At 38.5% G+C, this 14,108-nt stretch overlaps 1 long non-coding RNA gene across 1 annotated transcript; it reads left to right on the top strand.

Annotated features, from left to right (window-relative positions):
• The first annotated feature begins 8,493 nt into the window (after nt 1-8,493).
• LOC131350671 (uncharacterized) lies at nt 8,494-9,554 on the top strand. The gene is made up of 4 exons (XR_009204283.1): nt 8,494-8,592; nt 8,716-8,795; nt 8,932-9,030; nt 9,132-9,554. It is a non-coding gene; the product is annotated as an uncharacterized LOC131350671 (long non-coding RNA).
• Nucleotides 9,555-14,108: the final 4,554 nt, after the last annotated feature.

Genomic DNA, 14,108 nt, shown 5'->3' with positions numbered 1-14,108 from the left:
GGACACCTTTTTAAAGGTTTGCTGTTAAATTAAAAAAAATATATAAAAACACTGCAGACCCATATGTGTACAAAATTCCAAGAGTTACTATCTACAATAAAGACTTCATGACATTGCAATAAATTTACCACATAATCGTCAAGTGGCTCCATGATGGTTTCCACCCGGTTACAGGAAAGGAGCTCTGTAACCTTCCCATATTCAGCCTTAAGAGAACAATTTGAAGTGAACACAATTAGTCACTGCAACTAACAAAAGTTTTGTGACGCCACAACAGATAATCCCTCACCTGTATGACAGTGAAATGGTCCTCGATGGTGGTCTGATAAGGGAATCCCTGCAAATGACAATTAGCTGAAACTCAAGATCTACTTCTCAAAAGTGTTCATCTAATAATCATTAATATCAATTCTCTTCATCAGAGTAACAAAGATGGTGATTACCAGCTGGTCGAAGTAGCGCGTCTTGGTGGTTTTAAACCAGCAAATCCACTCTCAGGACCCCTTATCATCCCGAGGAAGTATCCCTTAATGTCCACTGCTTAGAAATAGAGAAACTAAACATTAGAACTTGTAAAGAAGGATGTGTGTGTGTTTGTATCTCAGCTGCAGCACTGTACAATACCCCAGACTGGGAGTTGGAGGAGTCTGCAGTGTTGTACTCAACATTACAGCAGGTGCTGTTCAGCTCACCAGCACTGAGGGGCTGTGAAAAGTAGAAGATGAGGATCATCAGTGTTTTTTATCATAGCAGTTTCACACTAACACTTTCAAACATTCTGTCGCTTGGAAAATCCAGAGATCAGATTTAGTAAATAAATGACAGGTTTGGTTACCAGAACAACAGCTGAAGATGTGGAGTGAGTTTCTGTGGGTAGCTGCGGCAGGATTGGCTCAACAACCTTAAGACACACACACACACACACACACACACACACACACTTAGACAAAAGCAGCCTACACGTTTCAAATGTAGTTAAAATATTTTACTGACACATACCTGGAGGGCTGAGGGAGTATCTGACGATTCTCCCAGCAAATCCACAGCTTCTGCAATAAATTAGTTTCATGTAAGTTTAATTACAACTAATATTTTCTGTTAAATGTAAAACATTAAAATGGCCAAATTTATAAGGTAGTAGAGAGAGAGACCTTGTAAATTTTTCTCTCCTTTCTTTCTAATGCTTAAAAGTTAATAAACTTGTGAGTTAGTTAGCTAGTTAATTTGTGAAGAAACAGACTAATTGTAGCATTAGTAGCTTGTGTAAATTCACTGTACATGTGACTGATTAAACTCTCTAAATCCTCAAGTCCAGGAATCCTGATGAACTCCACCTCCCCATCAGGATCCACACGCTGCCGTCTACTCAGAGGGGCTTCTTGATTGCCATCCTCTTCGTCCCGCCTCCTCCTTATGCCCTGGCGTGGGACAGGAGTTATCATTGTGGCAGGAGCATAGTACATACCAGCCACAATGTTGTGGATGTCGATATTGAAATAAGGCTGGGGCAAAGGAACTGTTGAAGGCTGTGGACTAACTGAAGGTGGTGGCCTCCTCAAAGGGGATGGGGTCCTGAAAGGGGATGGACTGCTCACAGGGGATGGGGTCCTGAGAGGAGAGAGGCCTCTCACAGGTGGGGATGGACTTCTATCAGGGGACAGGTTCCTCGTTGACACCTCATGTTCACCACCATCTCCAGCTTCATTTTGCTGTGCAGGTCGGCTGTTGTCGTCCTCGTTAGCGCTGAGCTCTCTGTTGTAGTTGAGCTCATCTTGTGGAAACACAAACGTCTCCCTCCGTCTCCCTGTGTCAAAGAAGATGAACAGACAATGAAACACATCTAATAACATCTCATAAAAGGAAGCAGAAAACCTTATTTTAATAGCACTGTGTATGTTTTGTAAAGCAGGAAAGCCTCACTATCAAAACAAGAAGTATTTACACAAGTTATATTACTGTAATCTTCCTATAACAGTGCATTAAAAACTCAGTATTTACATTTTAGCTGCATTTATAGGTGTTATACAGGGCTCTTCCAGTATCACGGCTTCACTGTTAGTCACACTGTGCACTTATTTCAATGCTTAAAAATATCTTCCCCCAAAAAATGCAGATTAAAATACATTTCTATTACAGTCTATTACTTTAGCACTTTCTTACTCCAGTGGTTCACATCCCCTTTGAGTCCAATTGTGTCTCCTCTCAAAAATTCGCCCTTTATCGTAAATTACACTACTCCTAACTATTTTATTCACGACAGCTAGAAACAAAACCTTGCTGAACAGAATTGAAACAAACAGCTTGATATTTTTGCCTAAGCTGCACTCTACATTGCCTCACTAGCTCCATTTATTTGTACCGATTGGTTTTGTTCAGCTAGCTGCCTTTCCTCACAGCCCCTTTCTCTCTCCGCTTTAACAACTCGACAAACACGGACAATGAAAAATCCTTAAAATAATAAGTTACTTCATGTTATTGTAAGTATTTTAACTTATTCTATTCACTCCATCAAAAAAAAAACTATAAACACTGAAAAACAATTACTTAGCTACATGCTAACTAGCCGTCTAGCTAATCTTTGCTAATACTCCTCGGCTTGACTTAGTAAACTTTAGCAAACGTTAAGTAAACATTGGGACTTTTATGAAAAGCTGATGTTAACATATCTGAAAACATCAACACTGTTTTCTTCTTCCCTGCTCGTTTCACTGGAGTCTGCCATTTTGTCCGCTAGCTTTAGCATACTGATCGTGTACGTAAAGCGATTAGCCGAATAAAGATTAGCCGAACAGAATTTCTCAAAACCATCTAATCATATAAAACGATATTCCTGATTGTGGTTTTTTGTAATAACGCGGTGTTTAAAAGACTTTATACTTAAGTGAAAAAGAGGAAACTCAGTAACTCACCGTTCCAGGGGTCGTACAGTCCGCTCCATCCGGGCTCGGGATCCACATCCGGGTGCTGAGGCTCGGCTCCTCCCCCGAAGTTCATCATCGCTGCGCTGTAGAGTCGGTGTAGGAGTCAAATCCAGTAGTGGAGTACAGAGAAATCCGAAACAGGGGTGTAGCAAAAATGCCAAAAGATAATCCAAATCTTGCGACCTTCAGAACAAGTATAAACCAACACTAACTAGTATAAAACAGCACTAACTAGTATAAACTAACACTAACTAGTATAAAACAGCACTAACTAGTATAAACCAATATAAACCAGCACTAACTAGTATAAACCAGTATAAACCAGCACTAACTAGTATAAACCAGCACTAACTAGTAACAAGAGTCAATAATGAATAAATAATAATAATAATCATAATAATAAGCTGAAATGTCCGGGAAGCCCAGGGAGTGAAGCATAGCTGAAGTTTAAGGCAGCATGTAGCTGTACAGTTAGAATTCAAGCTGTAGGACCAGTTTAAAGACGATACGACCTTAAAAAAAAAAAAAAAAAAAAAACTCCTGTTTACGGAATTTACCGAAAACCTCCGAGAAAAACCGAACCTTACGGAAACCAGGAAGTGAAGTCCGTAAAAAATGCATTTACAAATTATATATTTTACATTTTATAATTTGCTCCTGCTGAACACACTCAGTGTCCTCAAGGTAGGATGATCTTTATCCTTTAATGCCACACTGTTTCTACAATAAATCATGTTAAAGTGACAGTGTTACAGTCTAATGTTATGTAGCACACAAGACACCTCATCTTGCCGTGAATTAGCCTAATGCTAGTTACCGTGCTAGCGAACCTGGCTACTGGTTTAAACTACACAATAAAATCATTAAGCTCGGTTTAAGAATTTATTTTATTTCCACAATGAAATATTTACCCCATTAGAAGTCCATTCTTAACAACCCCTTCTCCTGGTTTTAATAAAATAAATCGTGCTTAGCTTTGTGATTCAGCAGCTAGCGCGCTAACGGACTTTAGCCGATTTTTAGCGATTTCAATGACTGTAATATTTGGACTAATCATATCTACCGAGAGAACTTGTATATTTGTTGTAATTATTTAACACTTTATTGGTTATATTAATGTGAATATGATATTTCTCCTAATAATAGTTCACCTGCTAGTGAACATGCTGCTGCTTTAAATTACACACTAAAATCCTGAACCGAGTTGATGAGCTCGGGTAACGAGAATTTAGTTTATTTCCATAATATAATATTTACCCATTTAAAAGGTGACTTTTCACACCCCTGAGTACTGGTTTTACACTAAATCATGACTAGACTAGTGATTTAGTCAGGTCTAAAGGACTTAGTTACAGATGTATGTTATCTACCTAGAGAACTTCGCTAATCATTTCATTTACACAGTTAGCATCATGCTAGTTATCGTGCTAGCGAACTCGGCTACTGGTTTAAATGACACAATAAAATCCTTATGCTTGGTCAAGAATTTATTTTATTTCCACAATGAAATATTGACCCTGTTAGTAGGTCACTTTTAACAACCCTGACTACTGGTTTTACACTAAATCATGATTAGCCTTGTGATCCGCTAGCTAGCGCGCTAGCGAACTTTAGCCGATTTTTACCGATTTAAATTACACTGTAATAGTTGGACTAATTATATCTATATGTCTATTTGTTGTAAGTTGTACACATTTTATCGGTAAATATAATATAAATATAATGTTTAGCCTAATGTTAGTTAAGCTGCTAGTGAACTTGGCTGTTGTTTTACATTACACACTAAAATCCTGAACGAGTTGATGAGCTTGACCAACGAGAATTTCATTTATTTCCACAATATAATACTCATCCCCATTAAAAAGTCACTTTTAACAACCCTGACTACTGGTTTTATACTAAATCATACTTAGACTACTGATTAATCAGCTCTCGCGCTAAAGGGCATGGTTACAGATGTACACCGATCAGCCATAACATTATGACCACCGACAGGTGAAGTGAATAAGACTGATGATCTCCTCATCATGGCACCTGTTAGTGTGTGGGATATATTAGACAGCAGGTGAACATTTTGTCCTCATAGTTGATGTGTTAAAAGCAGGAAAAATGGGAAAGTGAAAGAATTTGCGCGAGTTTGACAAATGGTGATGGCTGCACGACTGGATCAGAGCATCTCCAAAACTGCAGCTCTTGTGGGATGTTCCCGGTCTGCAGTGGTCAGTATCTATCAAACGTGGTCCAAAGCAGGAACGGTGGTGAACCGGTGACAGGGTCATGGGCGGCCAAGGCTCACTGATGGACGTGGAGAGTGAAGGCTGGCCCATGTGGTCCGATCCACAAGACGAGCTACTGTTGCCCAAATTGCTGAAGAATTTAATGCTGGTTCTGATAGAAAGGTGTCCGAATACACAGTAAATCACTGTATTTCCTGATGTCTGTGGCCTCTTTTAGCAGGATGATGCACCGTGCCCCAAAGCAAAAATGGATCAGGAATAGTTTGATGACCACAACAATGAGAATGAGGTGTTGACTTGGCTTCCAAATTCCCCAGATCTCAGTCAAATCGAGCATCTGTGGGATGTGCTGGACAAACAAGTCCAATCCATGGAGGCCCCACCTCGCAACTTACAGGACTTAAAGGATCTGCTGCTAACATCTTGGTGCCAGATACCACAGCACACCTTCAGGGATCTAGTGGAGTCCATGCCTCGACAGGTCAGGGCTGTTTTGTCAGCAAAAAGGGGACCAACAGCATATTAGGCAGGTGGTCATAATGTTATGGCTGAGCAGTGTATGGTATCTACCTAGAGAACTTCACTAATGGTTTCATTTCCACAATATCATAGTGAGTATAAAGGTTTTAATAATTATACAGTATAATATTTTTTATAGATTTGGGTGGTGGACAGGGGCAGGAGGTTTTAGAGAGTTTAATCAGGTCACATGTACAGTGAATTTACACAATCTGACTGCTACAATTTTTCTGTTTCTTCACAAGTTAACTAATTATCAAACTCACTGCTTTATTAACTTTTATGCATTAATAGGAAAGTTTGATATTGTGTAATTGAAGAGTCATAATTCTGAGTCACAGAAAAATAATCTATTGCAGAGCCTGTGGATGTGCTGGAGGAATCAGCAGATACTCCCTCTGTCCTCCAGGTATGTGTCAGTTAAATAGTAATATTTTAACTTCATTTAAAACCTACAGGCCACTTTTTTCTAAGTGTGTGTGTGTGTGTGTGTTTGTGTGTGTGTGTTTGTGTGTGTGAGTCTGTTTGTGTGTGTGTGTGTGTTTGTGTGTGTGTGTTTGTGTGTGTGTGTGTGTTAAGGTCATTGAGCCAATCCTGCAGCTGCTGCCCACCGAACCACACGAAGAACCTTCAGCTGTCATTCTGGTAAGAAAATCCTTCATTTATTTCCTAAAGCCAATCAATGGATTTTACAAGGTTGTTTTTACTGTAAAGAATGTTAGTATAAATCTGATATGATAAGAAGCACTTATGATCTTCATGCTCTACATTTCACAGCCGCTCGATGCTGATGAGCCGGACAGTGCCTGCCGTGATGTTCAGTGTGTGTCTGTAGTCTCCTCCCTCTCCCAGGTATTCTACACTGCTGTAACTGAGATACAAACACACAAACATCCTTCTTTACAAGATCTAATGTCAAGTTTTGTTTCTCTATTTCTGGCCAGTGGACATAAGCAGAGACATGATTGGAATGATGAGGGGTCCAGAGAGTCGGCTCTGCTGGTTTGAAAGCGCAGAGACACACTGCTTGACTCGCGAGGTAATCACAGTCTTTATTACTCTGATGAAGAGAATGGACATTTTTCAACTGACATGATTTTTAGAAGAGCACTTTTGTGAAATGTGGTTGTAGATCTTGAGTTTCATCTAATTGTCTTTTACAGGGATTCCCTTATTATACCAGTGATAAGGAGAGTTTCACTGGCATTCAGGTAAGGGATTATTCATTGTGGCATCACAAAATGTTATGAACTGCAGTGACTAATTGTGTTTGTGTGTTTTAAGTTTGTTGAGCCGAACATCCAGCTGCTGCCCACAGAACAACCTCAAGACCCTTCACCTGTTTTTCTGTTTTTTTCTAAGTGACAGAATATTAGTATGAAACTGCTGTGATCAGAAGCACTCATGATCTTCCTGCTCTACTTTTCACAGCCGCTCGATGCTGGTGAGCTGATCAGCGCTTGGTGTAATATTCAGTTCCTCTCTGCACAGGCCTCCATCTCCCAGTTAAAGGTATTCTGCAGTGCAGCAGCTGAGATACAAACACACAAACACCCGTCTTTACAAGTTGTAATGTTTAGTTTTGTTTCTCTATTTTCAGTCAGTGGAAATGAAAACATACTTCCTGGGGATGATAAGGGGCCCACAGAGCCGTCTTTGTTGGTTTAAATCCACCAAGACGAGCAGCTTGAATCACATGGTAATCACAGACTTAATTACTCTGAGGAAGAGAATTGACCTTGATGATTATTAGATGCTCACGTTTGTGAAATAGATCTTGAGTTTCAGCTTTTTGTCATTTGCAGGGATTCCCTTATGAGTCCTCCATAGAGGACTGTTTCACTGGCATACAGGTAAGGGATTATTCGTTGTGGCATCACAAAACTTTTGTTAATTGCAGTGACTAATTGTGTTCACTTTAATTTGTTCTCTTAAGGCTGAATCTGGGAGGGTTACAGAGTTCATCTCCTGTAACCGAATGGAGACATCATTCGTCGTGCCACATTATTTTGTGGTAAATTTATTGCACTGTCATGAAGTGTATCTTGTAGTTAGTAACTTTTAGAATTTTGTCAGTTGTGCTTTTATTTGTCTTCCGTGTGGATATTTTTTTTATTCAACAGCAAACCATTACAACGGTAACCTGCACTTTGCTGTATGTGGCTGAAGATGGACAGATGTTCACCTCCACTTGGGACTATGATCACAACGACTGTGAGGTAATTCAGACTTTCAGACCTGATGTGTATCTACATATGCTGCTATTCCCCTGATTCGGATACTGTAAAATTTACTGTGTGAGTTTTAATGATTTAATGATTTGGCTTGCAGGAGAGTGAGGAGCGCCTTAACCCAGAGGAGTTGGAGGTGCCCTTCATTTGGTACGATCCTCTTCACTCTTTAATGATGTAACAGTGTATTGTATGTTTAATATACACTAAACATTTACATCTCTTGTTTCTTAGCTGCCATCTTTCAGACAGAGGGGTGACTGAAATCGGCCTGAAGGTGCCCGCGCTTCGTGAGGCGTTTGCTGTGAGTAAAACCTTTATTCAGCTGCTGTTACTGCGCAGGTAAAGTCCACTCTGCTTTAACTTTTATATTGTGTGCTGTCTTATATTCAGACTCTGCTTGCCAGCATCCACAAGCAGAACTTCTTGTTCATGGCTGGAAAGAAGATCGTCATGCGACTGGCAGCAGCTAACAACCAGGTGACTTCAGAATGATGAAAGACTGTATCATTTTTGTGATGGAAATAATTTCAGTTTCTCAGCCATAGCCAAAGTGAGTTACAGAGATTTTTTCGTTTGCTTTAACAGGATGCAGTTGGTGTGCAGTTGGCCTACGAGGCCCTGATTCGATTCCTGAGGACGCCTTCCAATCAGGAATCGATTAAAGCAGAGCTCAGCTCCTGTGTAAGCTAATAAACGCCTGTGTGAAATGATAGATGTTTAAAGATAACAGATTTTGCTAATATAGAAAACAGGACTCCAATATGTAAAGCTAATTTATTTTTGTATCTTTTCTACTCTGTGCAGGACCACCACTACAACTTCCTGGATGTTTTTTTGAGCTGATTTTCTTCAGCTACTTTATAAATGGCTCAAAACCTCCGCCAGTAAGTGTCTTATCAGGAGATTTCTAAGTAATGTTTGAGTTTCAGAACATGGTCTATTTGATCTGGTTTTCTTTTTCCATATTTTTTAAACCTGATAAGACATGGCATTAATGAAGCTTGTCTTTCTTTCCAAAAGTTTAAGGGAGGTTTCTTGGAGCGCCTGCTTGCGCTCTTCAGCATGTGGGACGTGGACGTGTGGGAGCCTGCAGCAGAGCTGTACTTCACAGTGCTTATTGTAAGTGTTGAATATCTTCTGATGCCACGATCCACAAATTCTCAGGATTGTATCTTAAACTCAGTGACACTATGTTGGATGTGTGTGGAATTTGTCAATAGGATTACCTTACAGAGCTTGCTGAAGTACTCTTCACTCAGCCTCTGGAGCTCTACAGTGACCCAGCAGCCTTAGCCACCACAGTTCAGCGACTCCTCAAGCTGCACGTCCAGCTGATGATGGACATTTTGGAGGAGCTCTGAGCAATGTCTTTCCCCTTACCCACTTCATCTTTTCTTCCTCTGTTTCATTTCATCTTCTTTTCTCTCACTTCTTTTTCCTACATTGCTCAGGCTCCACACGTGAAATAATTTTATTTCTATTTTTGATCAACTTAATATTTAAAAAATCTCTTTTCTTTCCTACAGGTTTGTACAGTGAACCCCAGGACCTGAAGAAGGGCTTAACCTTAGCATTTAAGATCCCTCATCCCTTAATAATCATCCTTTATTAATCTATCCCTCTGTTCCTATCCCACTTTTCCCATCAATAGCCTATAGATTGTAAATACATGTATAGAATTGTTTAGAAATAAACTTATTTGTATACCTCTTATAGACTTTGCTTAAATAAATGTTTATATTTGTTCCTATTGCGGTCTCATTCTGATTATTTTTAGCCATCAGTATATGTATAAAAGTTTCCTTTAAACGCAACACAAACTGAATTTTTCACTCATATACAGATCATTTTTACAGAATTTCACAACCTTTAAATGGTTTACTAAAATGTGAAAAATAACAAATATATTATATATTTGTTATTATATTATATTCAGTGTTGGGGAAAGTTACTTTTAAAAGTAATGCGTTACAATATTGTGTTACTCCCTAAAAAAGTACCAAATTGCATTACTTAGTTATTTTTTATAAAAAGTAATGCGTTACGTTACTTTTGCGATACTTTTTCTTAAATTTGACCAGTAGACTCGTTCTCTTTTCATTTTATACACATAGAAACCTATATGTGTTACATTACAAAGTAAACTCACAGTCCAAGTAAATAAAGACATTAAAGAGTGCAATATAGTCTTCCTAAAGTCATTCTAAAATTAGATCAATCTGCAAATGTTTTTTCAAAAGGTTTTACGATCGGAGAGCACGGCCCCTGTCCATTTCCCTGATTTTGCTGATGATATTACAAAATGTCGGCGCCTTCACAGTGAAGAGTGGCTGCATCTCCTCAACAATAAATGCAGCAACCAATTTATTGAGTTCAGTCAAACTAATTGTTTTACCTGGTGGTGAACTGAAATCTAGCTTTTGTTGTTCAGCAGTAGGCGGGGTATATTAATACTGACATACATGGTTTGTTTATGTAAACTAATGTTAAATAATATCATTTAAGGCGACCATAATGTAAAGCATTATTGATTGAGACATTTCCCATATGAGTAACATAGTTATTCTACCATAATTTAAATCATATCTAAGGCTGGGTTTGATTAGGAGTGGGATTATTAGATAGATGAATTCAGACCCTCGGTGTGAAACATCACCCCCTGGACAGAGGTGGACACAGAGTCCCTCATTTATTCCAAGTGTAGGGTGGCTTGAGTTCAGACACCATTAGTCAGGTGTGACAGCATTAATCATACTGCAGAATTCCTCTTCACTAAACAGCTTACGAGACAGATACCCCCTGCTGAAGAAATCTGTTTGCTTCACTTTTGTTCAGTCAGAATTCTTCAAATCTGTATTTGGCATACATTTCTTAAACCTGTTGTATTTTGCTGACATTTTAGGTCAGAAATTAAATAACTTCATGCTCAAGGGCAGGGAATAAAAAATATGATAAGGATAATTTAAGACAAATAAAGGTACTTGTGCACCGGAAGATCCCAGACCCAGATAAATTATTTCCTCTTGAAATCCATCTGTTTTAGTCCAGTATTTTCCCAGACCACTGCAACTATTACTACATAATAAAACACCAGCTGCAAACAAGTGGAGTATATTTTACAGCACCTATCAGTAAAAGTTATTTTATAGTGGGTTGATTAGCCTCTCACTAATTTTGATCACTGTTCAAAATCATGTTTTTTTCTTGGGCTTATGACCCAGGGACAGGTTTGCAGAAAATTACATACTTGTTTAGCACATCTAGAAAGCAGCCATAATTTTTTCTAATACCTAAACCAGTATAAACCAGTACTAACCAGTATAAACCAGCACTAACTATAACTATAACTAACTTAAAATTTATCTATACCCTTTTGTCAGATGAAAAGGGCAGAAATATGAGGTGTGTCTGGGTTTATTTGATGTCCAGAGAATGTGCTTTACCTACTGTTTCAATTACATGGACTGTGTTCCGACGGACTCTTTATAACTTTAGACCACTTTCGATGTTTTCATTTCATCTTCAGTCTGTTTCTTTTATTTTATTTCAGAAAAAAGGTAAAAGAAGACACCTGAAGTCAGCTATTAGAAGTTGTCCTATTGCCAGGATTGACCAGTGCTCCGTTTTCTGACCCGTGTGTGTGTTACTCTCTCCTGTGGCGGACTTCGACAACTGCACATAGTCTGAACACAACAGGAGACAGCATTGCGATAAAAGACTTTGCTGGATTGAACTGATAAAACACTTCCTACTCTTTTCAGACATGGTGGAGGACAATGTAACAACCCCACAAGTGCACTTCAGAGCTGTTTTACATCCAGACTTCACTGGGGATGGCAATCAAGAATGCATGATTATATAGTGTCATGGCTGTGCAGACAAAAAATGTGGTTATAATGGAAGTCTATGGGGCAAAAACAGCCACCAACAGTAAATTAGGGAGAAAAAATGCAAAAAAATGCTGCAAAAAAAACCTAAAAATGCATCAGAGCTAATGTTGTTACTAATCTTTGACATGTCCAAGACTGTGATAAAAAGTAAAAAAATCTCCAGTCCACAATCACTTTATATATTGTTTTTTTTCCCAAATCAGTGACATCATTTATGAACTTGGCAATTAAAGAGTTAAAATCCTGGATGTTTTTGAACATTTAGTAGTTTTGATCAGAACTGAGGTTGATTAACAGATTTATGCAAACAAAAGTTGAAAAAAAATAAAATCATCTGATATATTTTTACAGCAGTTTATTTTAGTGCATGTTTTCATCCCCAAACATAACATTAGGGTAGTGAATTTGAACTATTTCTATTTTTTGCAGATATATGCAGAATTCTACAGAGTTACTCGAGTTGATCTCAGGCAGATCTTTCTTAGTTACTTGGACTCACTTGCACCATGATTGATCAAGCTCTATAGATCAAGAAGTGGAGCCTTGGGAGGAGAAATTCAAATACTCCTAGACAGACTTGATGAACGGGTAACAACATCAGTTTACTTCAAATTGTGAGGTTTTAAAAAACATGACTGCATACTACAAATGTTAGCTGTAGTAAAAGCCATTTACTTTGTCCATGTTTTTCCTGCTTCCTATTTGTGTTTTAGACCACTGCTATCCTGACACACAGGAAATCTGCAGCACTTTGTGGCCTTCCCTTGTTTCTGAGAGAAAAGGAGGACAATCTACTGAGAACGTATCTGGTAATATTTTTTATCTTATCCGTCATGTCTAACATGGCTGGCCTGTGGAGACGTTTGTGAGAATGCTATCCTTTCTCAAATTGCATTTTAAGGGCATTCAGAATGTGCTATTGGGAGTGTATAGACTACAACCCAAACGACTCGCCTTAAAACAAAAAATGTAAGTGTATTAAATATTTTAATGATTAGTGAACATAAGAAACCAAAACGCTCTAAATTTTACAGCAGTTGACTGACAAATTTGGGTCGTCAGTAAAGTGCTGTAATATCTTAATGTTGCATAAAATGACACATAACCCAGCACACTTGCTCATTTGACTGATGTAGGATACAACTAAGCTGAAAGATAAGGGTCTTACTCAACCAATGCTGCTTGGAAGTGTGCTGGAATTTGAACACAACCTTCTGATCAAGCCTTCTGTCACTGAGCCATTACAACCATGCCAGAGCAACACCATAACTAGTTTGCATTGATTCAGCTATTTCTCCCACTGAATTAATGGCACTTAAAGATTCCAGTGAAGCAGTGCAAGCTAGCTGTAGTGATGGCTTTGAGTCTCTGATAAGAAGGTTGTGTGTTCAAGCCCCAGCACAAAACATAACTTCCTTGATTGTACCCTTGAGCAAGACACTTCTTCTTTTTCTTATTTTTGTCCTGTATTGATTTTGACCCATAGTTTGTTGTCTCTGTAGGACACAGTCCAGAAGGAAACCTGCACTAAGGGACTCAAAGTAGATATCCTCAGTTTTGTTGAAGATGTGGCAATAACCAACCCAAACACAAGAAGTATAGCTGTGGTGCTGGAAGAGAAAATTGTGCTTGATGATGTTGATGACCTGCCAAATGCATTTGCTTTACTTTTTGGTATCATTTATGCACTTAACATTGAGCACCTGAAGAAGTATACCTTCGAGGTGACCCAGACATTATTTCTGCACCTTGGCTCTCAGTGTACTGCAAGAGTGCAGTCATTGAAGAATAAGCTTCTGAAGCTGGATGTTTAATCTTGGCTGCTGTTTATAAAAAAGTTAACAGTTATCTATGCACTTTCATAGTTTTGTTATTGGAGCTGAGTTTGTTGGACTTGTTTGTTGAACTGTTCAAGCTGCAGCTGTGAAGCCATAGCAAAGTCATTTTTGGTCTTTTTCCATTGTTTTACCCAAATCTGATTACTTAGAAATATACAGAATACTTGCTGACTCAAAAGGTTCAGACTGTAGTTTCATGACCATAGCAGTGAATCCAGAAAAAGTCGTCGTTGTATATTTCTCAATATTTCATCTAGTTGTGTTTTGTATTCAGTGATTATTTGTTCTTTTTGTTTGTTTTGGTCTCAAAATCTCTAATACTGCTTTTTTCACTCCTTGGACTCAGATTGTTTATGTACCATTGTTTAATTCAGGCTTACTCTTTTATAATTGGTGCAAAATTTTATATCGTTTTTTTATTCCTATTTGCAAACTTTCTTTCATGTTTGTATCGATTTATTGCATTATA

Source organism: Hemibagrus wyckioides, unplaced genomic scaffold (assembly GCF_019097595.1).
Source record: "Hemibagrus wyckioides isolate EC202008001 unplaced genomic scaffold, SWU_Hwy_1.0 Contig7, whole genome shotgun sequence".
NCBI classification, from domain to species: Eukaryota; Metazoa; Chordata; class Actinopteri; order Siluriformes; family Bagridae; genus Hemibagrus; species Hemibagrus wyckioides.
The sequence above is the reverse complement of the archived record's forward strand: the minus strand, read 5'-3'. Positions and strand labels throughout refer to the sequence as shown.